The sequence below is a fragment of the Macrobrachium nipponense genome, chromosome 16, assembly GCF_015104395.2.
Source record: "Macrobrachium nipponense isolate FS-2020 chromosome 16, ASM1510439v2, whole genome shotgun sequence".
NCBI lineage: Eukaryota > Metazoa > Arthropoda > Malacostraca > Decapoda > Palaemonidae > Macrobrachium > Macrobrachium nipponense.
This window is the reverse complement of record NC_087209.1, coordinates 80224366-80240117: the sequence shown is the minus strand read 5'-3', so window position 1 is coordinate 80240117 and position 15752 is coordinate 80224366. Positions and strand designations below refer to the sequence as shown.

General features: G+C 37.6%; 1 long non-coding RNA gene across 1 annotated transcript in view; it reads left to right on the top strand.

Annotated features, from left to right (window-relative positions):
* LOC135195480 (uncharacterized) overlaps positions 1-14695 on the top strand; it is a 39801-nt gene extending 25106 nt beyond the window's left edge. Inside the window, exons 2-3 of the long non-coding RNA XR_010310151.1 lie at positions 4923-4973; positions 14584-14695. This is a non-coding gene — a long non-coding RNA (uncharacterized LOC135195480). The remainder of the gene's footprint in view (positions 1-4922; positions 4974-14583) is intronic.
* The last annotated feature ends 1057 nt before the right edge of the window (positions 14696-15752 follow it).

The following is a 15752-nucleotide window of genomic DNA, read 5'->3' as shown; positions in this document are numbered from 1 at the left end:
AAAGAGAAGATAATACCTTTCTTTTATGCCTCATTTTGGCCTTAGAGAGGTTGGATTCACAGAGGTCACGTTCTTCTCACAGCATGTTTTAGAAATCTTTTCCAAGACAGTCTGAATATTCTATCAGCATCTATTATAAATGGACCTTAACAACTTCTCCACTCTGAGTCTGTCTGCGTGCAGACTGACCAGAAGTGGACATGAATGAGAGGATTTTTCAAGGTAAATGACAATAGTCATTGACAAGATATAGAATTGCTGCAGATCGTGCTAGAGGGAATGAGAAAGCTGTCCTCTTCCGATACCTCTGTGAACCACACAGCGGTTTTTTCTTCCCTTTCAGAGGGAAGAATCACCTTTGTATATATCTGCTATCAAAGAACGCAGTAAAAGGCTATACTCTGTCTCTATAAAGGGATTGGAGATAGCAGAGGATTAAGATCTTCGGGATCTTATATGATACCTCAATACGACAAGTGTAGGATATCATGTACTTCTAATTGGATCCTTTTTGTGGCCACAGATTCTATGTTCCGACAAGATGGAACTGCTCCTCATCAAACTTCTTTGAGAAATTTTTATGAGGGAATTCTTTGTCTTGGTCCCAAACGATCAAGAAGACAAGTGAATTTTTTGAGCATTGGAATCTCGCATCAGATTCTATGGAGATTAGGCAATGGGTTCTTGCCAGCATAGTATGTCTGGCAAAAGAACTAAAACCCCCTATTCCTGATTCAATGTTTTCAGATAGAGGTTTCGTTGTCCAGGCAGGGTACTTACGTTTTCATCTACAGTAGAATGGTTAAAACATTTGCCTACAGAGTCTTTGGAATGCGATGACGGCTTGAAATGCTTCCCAGAAGGTGTTCAGAGGGATACAATAAAGAGCTAGAAATCAGGAGTACTCCCAATTTTCAGCTCGGAGTCTCCTTCGACTTCCAAGCTTCTTCCCTTCCTTCAGACAAGGAGGTAGGGAAGATTCTCTGCAACGAGAAGCCCCTTCAACAGGTAAGAAGAGATCTCGTGAGCAAGGGAAGTACTCAAGAAGGATCCTCCTCGGAGGAAGACTCTTATCTCTCATACTGTTAGATATCCTATCGTATACTGGATGTAGCTGACTACAATCACCTCCCCTTGCCGGAGAGGCCAAAGCTCAAAGTGGAAGAATTTCTTCCACACTTCTCCAGTCTTGTGATTTACTATTGTGGATGTTCAGGACTTTCGGACAATGTAGCGCCAACCAGGAGCCTTATGCTAAAACAGGCATAAAAAACGCCAGAGGCAGACAGCCCCAAGAACACGGTCATTGTCATTGTCTGATGAGGAGAAAGACCGGGCCTACAACCTGACACAGATGCGCTAGATGCGAACATATAGGACAGATAAGAGTGTCCGATGTGGACATTGCCAGACATCCTCGAGACTCTACCAAGCTCGAAGCTCCGGCAAAGTGGGGAGGAGCCAAACCAGGCGCGAGGCGCCAGGCAGGCGCGAGGTACCAGCCAGCCGCGAAGCTCCAGGCAGGCGCAAGGCGCCAGCCAGGTGCGAGGTGCCAGGCAGGCACAAAGCGCCAACCTGGCGCGAGACGCCAGCCAGGCGCGAGACGCCAGCCAGGCGCGAGGAGCCAGCCAGGCGCGAGTCAAGCGAAAGGTACCAGACAAGCGCTAGGCTCCAACCAAGAGCGAAGCACCAGCCAGGTGCGAGGTTCCTGCCAGGCTTCAGGCTTCAGACGGGAGAGATCCATTTCAAGAAAGCCCTGGTCTTCTTTGAAACATGGGAGATCTCCTAAGCACTTCATAAGTGACTTGATTCCTTCAAACAGCTGAGAATTAAAAGCGCAGGAAGTGCGCGTTTTTGCAAATTCTTGTTCTTTACATAACAATATGTCATATAAGACATATTAGCTGTGTTGTACGGTAGAGGCAACTGTGTTGACTTCTCATTACACAAAGGATGTCAAGTTAACCTACGAGAGATCCTTCTCTTTTGGTTTATACGTTTCTGCGGATACGACTGGGATAAGGAGCCGACACTGATCCTTAACTTTGAGTTAAAGTTATTTAACTTAGTGAAATTATTGGGGTTTTTGAAAGGAGTGTGGGGATAACTCTTTTCAATTTGAGCGCGAACCGTGAAATTATTGGGGTTTTTGAAAGGAGTGTGGGGATAACTCTTTTCAATTTGAGCGCGAACCCTCGTGTTAGGATCAGGTGATCGGGATCGGTGTTGCGCTCCTTCATAAGGTGTATTGTCATAGAAGTGGTCCAGTACCCATTGACAAAGTCCTTTCAGGCTCTGCCGAGTAAGCGGTTCATACCCCATCGGCAGACCCACAAGAACTCTTAGCCATAGATCACATATCTCGCTAAAGTCTTGAGGTGATGCAGACTACCGGGCAACAGCCACGAAGTCTACCACCTATCAGATAGGAACCAAGGTTTATTTATACCTACAACATATGTTGTTTACCTGTCTATTCCATGTTAGCTGTCTCTTACCCTCCACCAAAGGGTGTCAATCAGCTATGTATATATCTGACAGGTAAGTTGATTGTATGAAAATGATATTGTTATAATACAATAAAGTTTCCTACATACTTACCTGGCGGATATATACGATTAATGGCCCACCCAGCCTCCCCGCAGGAGACAGGTGGAAGAGAGAAAATATGCATAGAAAACGGGAATGGTTCCTAATCCTGCCACCCAGGGCAGGACGGTAGATCACCTGACCTACCTGCAGCGTGTGCCGCGAAATTTGAATTTCTGTCGGGGACGACGGAGTCTTAGCTATGTATATATCTGCCAGGTAAGTATGTATGAAACTTTATTGTATTATAACAATATCATTTTGGTAGTTTCAGTAGTTGAAGAGAGAGAATGAAAATTTATGGCTTACTGTGTAAAGTGATTGCTTGTCTATCGTTGGATACTCGTAAGTGCTGGATGTAAACAGACGTTTGGAAGCTTTTTTTGTTTGTTTGTTTATTATAGTTAATGGTTACTTAATAATATTATTTGAAATGAGTACATGCAATACATTTGATAAAAAAAAAATTGTGAATTAGATATCATAAAATATAAAATAAATCAGACTGCCAACAAATATGTATTTTTTAGAATTCTTTTTCTGTTTTATTATTACGTTACTTATACGTATGTTTCATTATAGCTGTCAGCAACTCGGTATCTCCATTAGGTAAAGATAGAATAAAGAATATAAATGAATGGTTATTATACTGTTTGGTAGTTTCATTAGTTGAAGAGAGATACTAATGACAATTATGGCTTATTGTGTGCTAGGAAAAATGATTGCTTGGCGCCCATTAGATACTCGTAAGACGGGTAAGAGCTGAATGTAAACAATCGATTGGAAGGTTTGTTTTTTGTTTGTTTGTGTATTATAGTTAATGATTAATAATAATTATTGAAATGAGTACATACTGATTATTTATACATTTTATTGGCATATTTCTTTAAGCTTTGCTTCTTTGGTTTAGATGTCAGAATCATAGACTAGGCTGCAGTAGCAACCGCTAACATAGGCTAGGCTTATTGCTAAGGGACATATGCTAAAGTCCTAATATATGCAGTAAAAATGGGGTTGAACATTACATGCAGTTGAATACTATTACTCAAGTATGCACAGTATTTTGCCTTTTTGGAGTCATATTTCTTCTGTCGGATCGGGGTTGTAACCCTAGAACATGTGTTTTAGGCCTGGAAATATAATTTACTGGGGTGTTTTTGGATGGCTTGGAACGGATTAGCCATTTTACATGTAAAATGTGTTCCAAGATACGAAAAACTCATAATACGAAGGCCGCCTCGGAACGGATTAATTTCGTATCTCGAGGTACCACTGTATATATATAAATTATTTCCAAACCCGTCGTAAGCCAGGGACTGCCTGTATTGCCTTTATTTTACCTGCCAGCATACGCAGCCCATCTTCACTAATTGCATGACCCAAGTATGCTATGCAACATTTTCTATTTCTCTTAGAATTTATATCATTAATCTACCAAATGTTAAAGGGGCTGATGCGAGTCCAAATGGCATTACTTCAAACTATAAAGGTTCTTTTATGTGTGCTGAAGGCAGTGAATTGTTTGGATTCTTCATCTAGAGGTACTTGCCAGTATCCACTAAGCAGCAGATCTAAGGATGAAAATATTTTGGTCCCTCCTAATTGAGCTAACATATCTTGAATTGCCGGCATCGACATTCTGTCTGGAACTGTGTTGGAGTTTAATTTCCTGTATTCTATTACAAGTCTCCAACTACCATCTTTCCTTGGAACAATTAACAATGGAGAATTATATGGAGATTTAGAAGGAATTACTACTCCATCTCTACATTTCCTCTTTCAAATTGTCAATTATGGGTCTCTGGCTTATTGGTAATTTATAATGAGGAATAAAAAATGGCTGGGCCCCATCATCTTACAAAATTTTATGTCGTAGAACATTTGTACTTCCTAGTTTATCTCCTTCTACAGCTATTACATTTCTGTATTTTTCTAATACCTGAAGTAACATGTTCATATTTTCTGGAAATTGTTTTATTTCTTGGTTTATTTGAGTTTTGGCCTTTTATAGAGAAAAATGCTTTTTCTTCTACTGTAAGTAAAGGATTGTTAATAGGTATTCCTATGCAAAAGACATAGTGTTAGTTTGTTATCTGAATGGGTTTGGACAAACTGCACAATTATCACCATTCATGTGGACTTGTGAATTATCCATCCCGACAAAATCTGGTAATTAGTCATTCAGTTATAGAACATCTTTAGCCTTTATGTACTCTTTTCTCTTGAATATTTTTTTTAAGCAATTATATGTAAAGTTACTGCTCTATTGAGTATAAATTGTATACTTTATCATCATCAGCTGTGCTAATGCAACATATCTCTTCATCTTCTAGGTCTGCAAAATAACAAAGTTCTGCGGGGTTTCTTCTGATACTACTATTATGGTATTTATATCTAATTTACTTATTTTATCTAATAGCACTACTTCATTTAGTATTTTCCCTGCTTTGTTATAACTCATAACCACATTGCTACAGTATTTTCATTGTATTCAGTCTCTCGGTGATCACCATTATTTATATCTCAGTAATTGCTTGTAATCTGAATATATATCTTTATATGCAAATTTCATTCATTCTGTATTCTGTAATGGTGGGAATTCTTCTTTTCTATCTGTGTTTATTTTTTCTTTCTTGTTCTGGCTACTTATCTACTTTTCCCATATGTCTCTTTTGCTTGAATAAACTTGTCTCAAACAAATTGATCAGATTTGGCCAAGACTTTTCTTTGTCAAGCATAAAACATACGCTCGTCCTATTATCCTATTTCAGGCTAATCATTCCTTCATGACTAGATTTATTCCACAACTCCTCAAATTAAATGAGAACACTACTTGTGCGGGAAAAAATCTATCTTCTAGAACTAAAAAAACTTGAAGCAAATTTGTGACAAAATATCTGTCTAGGTTCACATTTCCTAGACTTCTAATTTGCTTACCTGCTATTCCTTTATAACTATTTTGACCCTGAATTAAGTGTTTCTGCAATGCTTAAATATCTGGTTAAAGTTGATTTATCTATTATATTTATGGGGTACTATCTAAATCTATAAGTACAGTACATGTCTTTCCATTTATTGGAATCTTTACAATAGGTAGATCCTTTCTGTTTATTTTTTCTTCTCTCATGGAGAATACTACTTCCTTGCTATTTAAATAGGAAAATGCGGATTAACCTTCACTTCCCTTAGTAGCTCTGTACTTCATCTTGAAGGGGTTTACTCTTCTTTGAAGGGGTTAATTGTCACTGGCTTGAAGACTTATTTGGATTAGGGCAATTGTTATTTATTTCTACAACTTCTTTATTGATTTCCTTATTATTGAACCAACAGATTCTAGGTTTTCTGCACTTGTTAGTGGAATGATTGGTATACTTGCAGTTTTCACATGCTGCCTTTGGTCTCGCTTCTTGAGCTGAATAGTTCCCTTGGTTTGAGTTATTTATGTTTGAAGATTGAGCAAGCTTATATGTTATGGGTGACCCATTCCTTGAATGATTCTGTCTTTCTGGTTCAGATTCCATTTTCTTTTAGTATTTTGGGCATATTTCCCTTGAAAGAAGTGGGTCTATTCCCTACTCTTCTGGAATTATCTTCGTTTTTGTTATTCATTCTATATGAAGGATTGTTATTTCTGCCTTGCCTTTCACTTTGTTTTTCTATTACCCCTACAAATTCCTTGGAAAATTCTATCTCTCTCTTCTGGATTTCTTGCCTCATTGTTTTTAATGTTTGAATCAGTTTTAATTTTTTGGAAAGCCTTCTTTATCTTCTCCAAGTGCATGATATATTGTTCCAAATGACTAGTTCAAAACATATCTTAGACTAAGTCCTTTACATCATCACCAAACTGTGTCTTATCTCATATCGTGATGTTTGTTTTCTGTAAGTCTTCTATTATTTTGACTATTGCATTTTCAGCATTTGCGTAAAGATTTGCTATGGGTTCATATTGTCGGTGAAGTAATTTAGTAATAAGTATATAAGGTGTCAGATTTACTTACCGATTCCCAGAGCGATAAGCAAATTGTTCTGAATTCAGCTTATGTAGTTAATTTGCTGAGACTAGCTGAATTCAAAGTTTGTTCATATGCGAACAAACCTTCGTTCTTAACAGTAGGATAATTTCTAGCGCCCTGCTGGATCTGGTTAAATCGCAGATGAAAGCAAGGAATCTTGTGAGATCTGGCAACGCGTGCGTAGATAGGGTGAAGAGTGGTCAAGGACCACACACCTACGCCACTGCATCAGTCTTAACATAAAAACACCATACAAACAAACAATTAACCGCCTTGACGAGAGTTGTGGTTGACCTCTCTCGGCCTTTACCTGGTTCATTGCCCATTTTGCTTGTTTTAGTGTGTGTGTGTGTGTGTGTGATATGTTATTATGGCTTTCTTCTCCTCCATCTCGGCCTCATCAAAGTGTGTGCCCTGGAACTCCAGGTTTTCTGTGTTCTTGTTTTTTGGCTTCGGCTGCGACAGACCCCCACTTCACTTGTAGTAGATGTCGCTCTAACGAATCCCTGCACGGAATGCTATGCGTGGCCTAGAGAGAAGTGGAAGTTATTTTATAGTAAGAGGGAGCATCGTAGGGTTTCTACTCTTCCTTCGTGGGAGGTTTTTTTCTTTTCTTCCCGATGCTTAGTCTCCTGCTGCTGTCACACCCCATACTAGGTTGTGCCTTAGTCCCCTTCCTTTTTTTCCATCAATTCGTCGTTGGAAGTATCGGGAAGCTGATTTTATGTAATGTCGCCCCATCTTCGGGAGTTAATTTGATTCCTGAGAGGGAGGGGGCTTTTTCAGCATTGTCTTAGAGTCTGAGGCGTCCAAAATGGCGCCGCTTTGGAGGACGCTTTGGCTGCGGGGTCCACCGTCCTTGGAGGGCTTGCTGACGCACTTCTTGGATGCTCGCTACCCCCTCATGCTGTCCTGGCCTTCCCCCCTCCTCCTGGCTTTGTCTTCGTGGGTAGCCGAGGTCAACCATTTTGTATTGCTTCACCAGTGAGGGAAGCCTAGGCATCAGCCCCGCTAGTGACCGCATGGGGTCAGTCATTTTGTATCCCTCCGCCAGTGGCGTCTGCTTCCCTTTCAGATTGAGGTTTCTGGAGACTGGGTTTATTTCCAGAATCTGATAGGAAGGCGTTAAATTCTTAGGGGCTATGGAATGTGTTGTTTGGTTTGGGAAATTTGTTACCAGCACCTATGAACTTGGCAGCACGTCTTTCATGCTCTTCATCTTTGGTTGAGGTCGGCTTGTTGTAGATATTCTCTAATATGGTAGTTATTAATAGAGCATTTAAACCTAAATACAGTTGTGAACATCCCAACAGAGTTTAGTAGTATTGTTGATATGGGATTTATATGACGCTTAGCAACACCTACAGCAGAGGACCAAGGGACAGTAAAGAGGGATGGCTGTTCATATCTCTGGCTGGATTATTTGGAGAAGGTTGTCTCTCATGTTCTGACTGCATCCTGCAGCTACTATATATTCTATCATTAGGTGAGACAACCCAGATCTCCCTGTAGTTATTGATAGTGAGGACATCGATGTATACATGCAGGCTGCATATGGTGCACATCATGTTCCAGCCGATTTGTTAGTAAAAGAAAGGATGGGTTAGTAAATTGCAAGGATTTGGCAGATGAAGAGGAGAGTGACATATAATAACTGCCCACTGTATTACAGGATGTGACCACACACCTGGTCCGTATGGTCAAAAAAAAAAAAAAAATAAATAAAAAAAAATGCTGATGAAGAAGCTAAAGACGGACCCTGAAGCCAGAGGGCTCCTTTCATCTGTAGGTATGCAACCATCTTTAGTTATGAGACTCGTTACGACACAGAATAGTTTTTTTCTTACTAAATCATATGGATGCCTATTGGGTTCGACCTGTGCTGAGGCAAGAGCCCAGAAATGGCGCAAGCAGAAAAGGAAATAGTAGTATACCCTCCACCTCCCCCAAGATTCAGATTCACTGTACCACCATTTGCATAGAGCGAACTATCTCGCCTACTGCCTTAAAAACTTTGAGCTCAAGAGAACATCCATCTCCCATCGGGAAGGGATGGAAACTTGAGAATGGAAAATGTAGAGTGGTGAGGTACACCCGTGGACCCTTACCAGTGCGTGATAATTATTCCAGTGATACTTCCAGCTCAAATAGTGATAGTGACACTGATACAGAATGTGAGAGCTCCACAGATAGCTCATCAGACTCAGACACCGAGTAAGTTTGTCCCAGAGGACACATGGTGATAAAAGATTATCATAAAAGTATAAGGCAAGTTATCAAATATTGTTTCAGTAGTTCACTATAATAATGCCTATAGTATAATGCTTTGAATAAGAAAATCACAGTTGAATCATGTGTTCAAGTTATAAATATTTATTAGCTACCTTATAATTACTACTAACTGGCACATATTCATATTCTAGAGTAATCAGAGCTAAAACATTACCAAAATAGATTTTATGGCTGCCATATTGGATTTTTATGTATCAAGGAATGTTAATGTAAAATTTAATTGCAGAAATGAATTCCTTGACCCCAAAAAAACCCTTAGATGAATGTTTCATAACAAAAATGTGATTAGCTACAAATTTTCAAAATGTCATTGTTCGCATTAGCCACCATTTTGAAAAAGCGCTTCCAAAAATTTTCTCCACACTAGTCAGAGGTATATGGGGGCCAGATTTTTTATTTAGGCCCTAAAGATGACAAAACCACCAAGAGACCTAGTTCTGGACTCCACAGTCACGGGACCTAGGGATATGACCCAACTATAAACAAAGAAAGAAATAGAAAGCTTAGGAAAATTGAAGTAATGCCAGGTATGTTTGAGCCTGCTGCATATGATAAATTTTTAACTTTGTCCTTTCGTCTGTCATAATGCATTATAGAAGATTCAGATATTTTTGAAGTATATAGAGAAATGGTTAATGTTTAGGCAGAAAGCCCAACCCAAAATTTCCTCCTTAGTCAAGGGCATTTATTGATAGAGGTACAGTCACCATCTGAGAGCAGCAAATTGAAATAAATGTAAACTATCAGTGGTAACAAGATTAAATGTGAGCCTTACCTCAGTGGCCGCGAGTTCAATTCTCGACCATTCCATTGAGGTGTGAGAGATGTGTATTTCTGGTGATAGTAGTTTACTCTTGATGTGGTTCGGAAGTCATATAAAGCTGTTGGTCCCATTGCTGAATAACCACTGGTTCCATGCAATGGAAAAACACCATACAAACATAAAACCTATCATCAGAGCAACAGTGTCATCTCCAAAGCCCTAAAGAAATTATCTGAGGAGAAATGCTTAAGAGTTAAAAGATCAAAATGTTACAGAGGTCAAGAGAATAGTGAATAAAGAACATGGAATACTCTGTCCACAGCCTTTTGCTAGTACTAATGTTGATTCCTTGAAACTCCCAGAGGTACTTTCAGTGGCTAGGTATCAATTTAAAAGTTAGGCCATATATCCCTTCACCTTGGGAACCTTTTTCAGTTTATGCACCCCTTTCAAATCAACTGTCAGGTCTCTCACCCCGCGATTGCTGAAATACAAAAAAATGCAAAAAATACAAAGTTGATGTGATGTGTGTTTATAACAAAACCACATTTTTTTTATCTTCATTCATATAGCTTACATTTTTTTCATGAAAAAAATCCAGAGTACATATTAATAAAAATGAAATTACATTACTTTGCCTAGAAAATATAATGCTTATATAAAAATATATTTTGCTTGAATTATTCGTAGAAACCAGTCTCGCATCCCCTAGGGACCCCTGGTTAAGAACCACTGACCTAGGCGATGTTTTCACTGCCAAATGTATGGCCATGTGAGAATACATCTTGCCGTAGGAAAGCAAAGGGTGAGGTGGAAATTTGTGTTAACTGTGGACAGGAGTCACATGGACCATGTAGCAATGCTTCTAAATGTGTAAACTGTGGTGGAGAATATCCAGCATCAGATAAAAAATGAGAGAGATCTTTTTGAAAAAGAAATAATGGCTGTCAATACCAAAGAATATATTAGTTTCTTTGAAGCAAAAAGAAGGTAGCAAGCAGCTTCAACCCAGGAATTCTCACCTAGCTTTGCTGCAGTCACTAAAAGAAAAGAAATGTAAAACAATTCATCAAATAATAATTCAAATCATTGAATTCAATTGAATAAGAGATCATGAAATGATGATTGTATTATACTTCCTCATAGTAAATGCCTAAACTCTATAGTAAACAGCTTTAAGACAATCATCCCGGATCCATTGTCTTCTCAACATCAACCCCGGAGCTGCCAATGGTAGCCTTACCATATATAATAAAGTGGGGTAAAAAAGTGATTTTCCACAAAGTTTAAAATATTTATTGTATTTAATTATGTTTTGAACATTGGATTTGTGGTATAGCAACTGTATCTAATGACTCACAATATGCAAAAGTAAGGATAGAAATAAATCTTCAGGTTTTCCAAAAATAAAAAAAATGCATTTTTTCCCCCTACTCGTGGGGTAAAAAAAGTGCCATGATGGGTAAAAAAGGTTTAGTTCTCATTTAAGGCTAATCCATAACCTAAGCATTATAGAAATAGGCTATTAAACATGAAATAAGGTAAGGTAATGTTCACATAAATTTCTGAAAAGAAAAGTGCACTCCTTAGCATAAAAAAAATAGATATGAGGCATGTATCACAAAAAAATAAGATTACAGAAAAAAAGTATGGACCTTTGACCAATGACAAAACATAGCTTGTTACAATCTGAAAGAGCAAATGCAAATAATCTCTGATCTTTCACTCTCTACATTTCTTGTATCTTTGAACTGCCTCATTTTCTTCTTCAAATCGATACCACTGTTTCCCTTATACGTATATCTAAATCAAGAGTTGGTGATATAGGTCCAACAAACTTTGACTATTGCAGTGTCACTTGTTTGTTGTCACTTAAAACAGTTTTATGCGACATGAATTTTACTTACACTGTAATTGGGGGATTTTCCTCCTCCTCCAAAATGTCGAGCACTTCCCCCCAGTAGTGGGTCTTTTCCCAATAAACTGCATAAAACTCATCTTGCTGAATATCTGCATAATGAGGAAGCCTTGCTGTTAGGTTTTTATGAATCAGTGACCTCTTCATACTAAGGATAGGTTATCCGCATTAGATTCGTGAAGTTCTGATTCAACAAGCTTGGACTCCTCAAATTCTGTTTCTGAACTTGAAATCTGCATAGGGCTCATTTAGCTCTGAGTCAGAGTTCTCAATAATTTTTCTTTTGGTAGGCTTCTTCTTAGACTGCTGCTTAGCTTTTTCCGGTTTAATAAATTCTGTGTGTAATAATTTTGGCATACATGCTAATTAGACTTTTCTTTGCAGGAGGACCTGACAGAATTGGACGTCCTCTAGATTTCATTGCTTTTTCGAAAGTAATCTAACTCTTTAGGTTCAAGTGTTACCACCTATTGCATTCCTTCAGGAGCATAAGGTTGCAATTGCTGGATAAGAGATTTAACAGCAGCTCCAGTATTAGGATGTAGCATCAAGTTAGTTGGTGACTTTTGTAAATTTGAAGGTGGAAGTTTGGCAAGCAGGTATTGGGTGGAAAAGATTGCTTTCTGTCCCATGTGAGGTACTATACTCTGTTTTTTTCCATCTGTCCATCCGCCTGTGGTGTTTTCACATGGTAACACTGCGTCCCGGGCTTTAAATAGTTACGCTGTGTGTAAGTTTTTGGTAAATAAAAGGATATCTGGTTTTACATTTGGAACTGAAAAGTGTTTTAATAATTTACAGTATGTGAATTACACCGTTAATATTCGAAATAAGGTTATTATTATTGTTGAATGTAAGCTGAATGTAACCATGTAAAGCCTGGGATGCAGTGTTACCATACGCAAACACCACACTCTGGTGGACAGATGGAAAAAAACAGAGTACTATAGGAGCAGGCTCATGGTTGTAGGTGTTTTCTGGATCAACATTTTCGAGTTGTGCTTCAGCAGGTTGCATGAGAGGTTCTCCATTGCTGTCTTTTGGCTTTCCTTTTGCTTTGTCCAGATGTTAAATCTTTTATTTGCTGCGATTTACTGGAAACACACCTGTTGCTGCAAAACCCGCATTGATATTACTTTCACTAAGGCCTTGTTGCTAAATTTTTCCAAGTATATTACAGAAATATCCTTTGTGGAGTGGATCCCTTGCTCCTGTTGTAAGTACTCGTTTAATTAGTACTCTTTCATAATAGCTTTTGAGAGGATTGAAAACAGCTACATCCATCTTTGCAGTGGGCAGGTAATTTAAGAAGAGTCTTACTTCATTGATTGCAAGTTAAATTGTCTACAATGATGTGTGGGTAAGATAAACATCAGTCAAGAGGAGCAAGGGACGGATGTGCTCTGTTACCTCACAGAAGTGCTGAAAAACTTGTGGAAAATATCTGTTGTAATCCATCCAGATTCACTCACCCCCATATGTCATGTTGGGTAAGGAAAGGAGCCATCACCTTTCCAGTTGCTCATTACACATGTTCCTTTTCCTTTGAAAATAACTAAGGGTACATTGCAGTACCATTAGTACAACAACATGTTAGAATGGTTTGATTTTCCCGATTAGCACCACAAGAAATTTGTATTGCTGATTTGCCAAATGCAGTGAACTGTTTTCCATCTGGAAGCATCAACTGGAAAGCCACTTTCATCTAAATTCCATATATACTATATTGAGGCTTGTCTTCAATTCCTAGCCATTTTACCTCTCTTTCCAGTGTATCATAAAATCCATAAATAACGTAAGGATCAGAAGTAACATTCTTTCTGGCAATTTGCAAGAGTCGCTTTCCAAAGAGTTAAATTGTGCAGTTTCATAAAACTCCCAACCCAGTCTTTCCCAGGTTTATTATCTGAAATGTATTAATTTCATTTTCAAGTTTATTAATTGAAAATGGATAACTAGTTCACTTTAGTTGGGGCTAGTCCCATCTCGTTGACATACGCCGTAGGTACATTGCAACTTCTCTTATAACTCACGATTCAACCATGTACTTCTTCCATGTTTCTGGAGAGGCTGTGAGACCATTGTTGGGGACAAGGAAATATTTTTTAGCTGTAGTTTTAATGTGTGCTCCTTGTTCAACTTCTGAAATAGCAGCAGCAATGCTTGCATCAGTTGCTGCTTCTTGCATCAGTGTAGAGTTTGGGAGTAGGCTTGTAAACATGAGGCATGGCTAATTTCTTTCCTCCTTCCTTACTGATTTACACTAAAACCTGCAAGAGAATTCTCTTGAATGTAAAACAAAGCAATGGCAAAATATAGAAAAATGGGATTGATATATATACAAAAAATGGGTTAATGAGAGAGAATGCTACATAATAGTGGGTGGGGTAAAAAAATGTCCTTGTGGGATAATTAAGGTGAGGCATTGTTTTTTCCCCCATTGCATATAGACAAAAAGGGGTAAAAAAAATCCCTCTCACTGTGTGATTGCCATAATAATCTGATGGTTACTTAAATTAATTGAAGAATTTGTCATCTTGTTAATAAGATTCCAGAGTTTCAAAGGAATCCTAGCTATATGAAGCATGGCATTCACTTGAAAAAAAATATCCAAAATATTTTTTTGTAATGAGGCCTTTTTGTTTTGACTTCAAATATTCACTATTCAATTCAGTGTTATACCTGTAGCCTCTGCTTTTGTACACAGCCCTCCAATGATATTAGAGTGTAAGATGATATTAATTTGGGGAAAGTGCTGTGTCTTCAGATAATCTATATATATAATATATATATATATATATATATATATATATATATATATATATATATAATATATGTGTGTTTGTGTGTGTGTATTTATATGTATATACATATACATATACAATATGCATATACATATACATTTTATATTTATAATCATTTATTTGTGTGTAATCCAATTAAGGTTATATTGCACTGCATTGCATGTAACTTTCATGAGTTTGAAATTTTCATTTTATTTTCAGGTGTCAACCAAAGGTAAGGGATATTATACCATAGTGCTGTTGGAATCCTCTAGATGATATAAATTTAAAATACCTGAATCTTCAAGACTAAGAAAATATCAGGGTATTTGCAAGCTTGTTGGCACTGAAAATTTGTTATTCTTTTGTAAGGGATTCTTAGTAATTTATTGGGATTTGGTAATTTCTGCAGTTCCAAGAGACTGTATTTTCCAAGCTTTTCTTGCCGGAAAATTTTGCTTCAATATGTAGTATATATACTATTCATTAGTACCCATATTAATATATTGTGTTTAGACATTCATGTTCATGCTGTTCATCTTATTTTTTTTTGTTTACATTGTTTATAACTTGAAATTTGGTTTTTGCAGTATTTACCTTGCGTGTGATTTATGCTGTTCTGCCATTATTTCTGCGCTTGATTTTAATTACATTTTGCATAATTTTTGTAGCTTCATTGTTTCTACATTTGCTGGTGGCTACCTATGCTTACAACTTAATTTGATTTCATTTTGTATTTTATTCAAAACGGCATTTGTTTCCAATAGCCACTTGGTATAATATTAAGGCTATCCAGAATGATATTTCAAGTTCAGTAAGTGTAATACATTAAGTATTAAATTGACCTTGTACAAGTTAGAATGGGAATTTGCCAGTCTCCAAGATCTTTTAAATTTGTAATAGTTTTCTTGTAATTCATAAATCTTTCTAGGATTGCAAATACATTCCCTTGTCTAACATCATTTAATATCTCAATTTTGAACAAGGTACAGAAATGACAGTGATGAAATTATTTTATTCATAAGTGAGTAAATAACAATTAGAGTACATTGTCATGTGAATTGTTATTTTTGTACCAGATGTAATTTTTCAAAGTTAAGTGGTCCTTCTGGATAGCCTCATAATCAACGATATCATCGCAAAGGGCCCCAAAGGTATGGAAATTTTGATTGTTCTCTAATTCACCAGTAACTTTAGTATTTCTCCCAATAACTTTAATATTTCTTCCAGGGTTTGTCATGTATGATTGTTTAGAAATACATTTTAGAATTGAGTTTTTGAAGTGCTCGCTACATTATCAGTCAGGAGGGCAATGCAATAGGGAAGGTGATGACTTTAGCTTGCTTAGGCTTGATAAAAATAAAAGGGCTCACAAGGTGACTGAGGAAAGT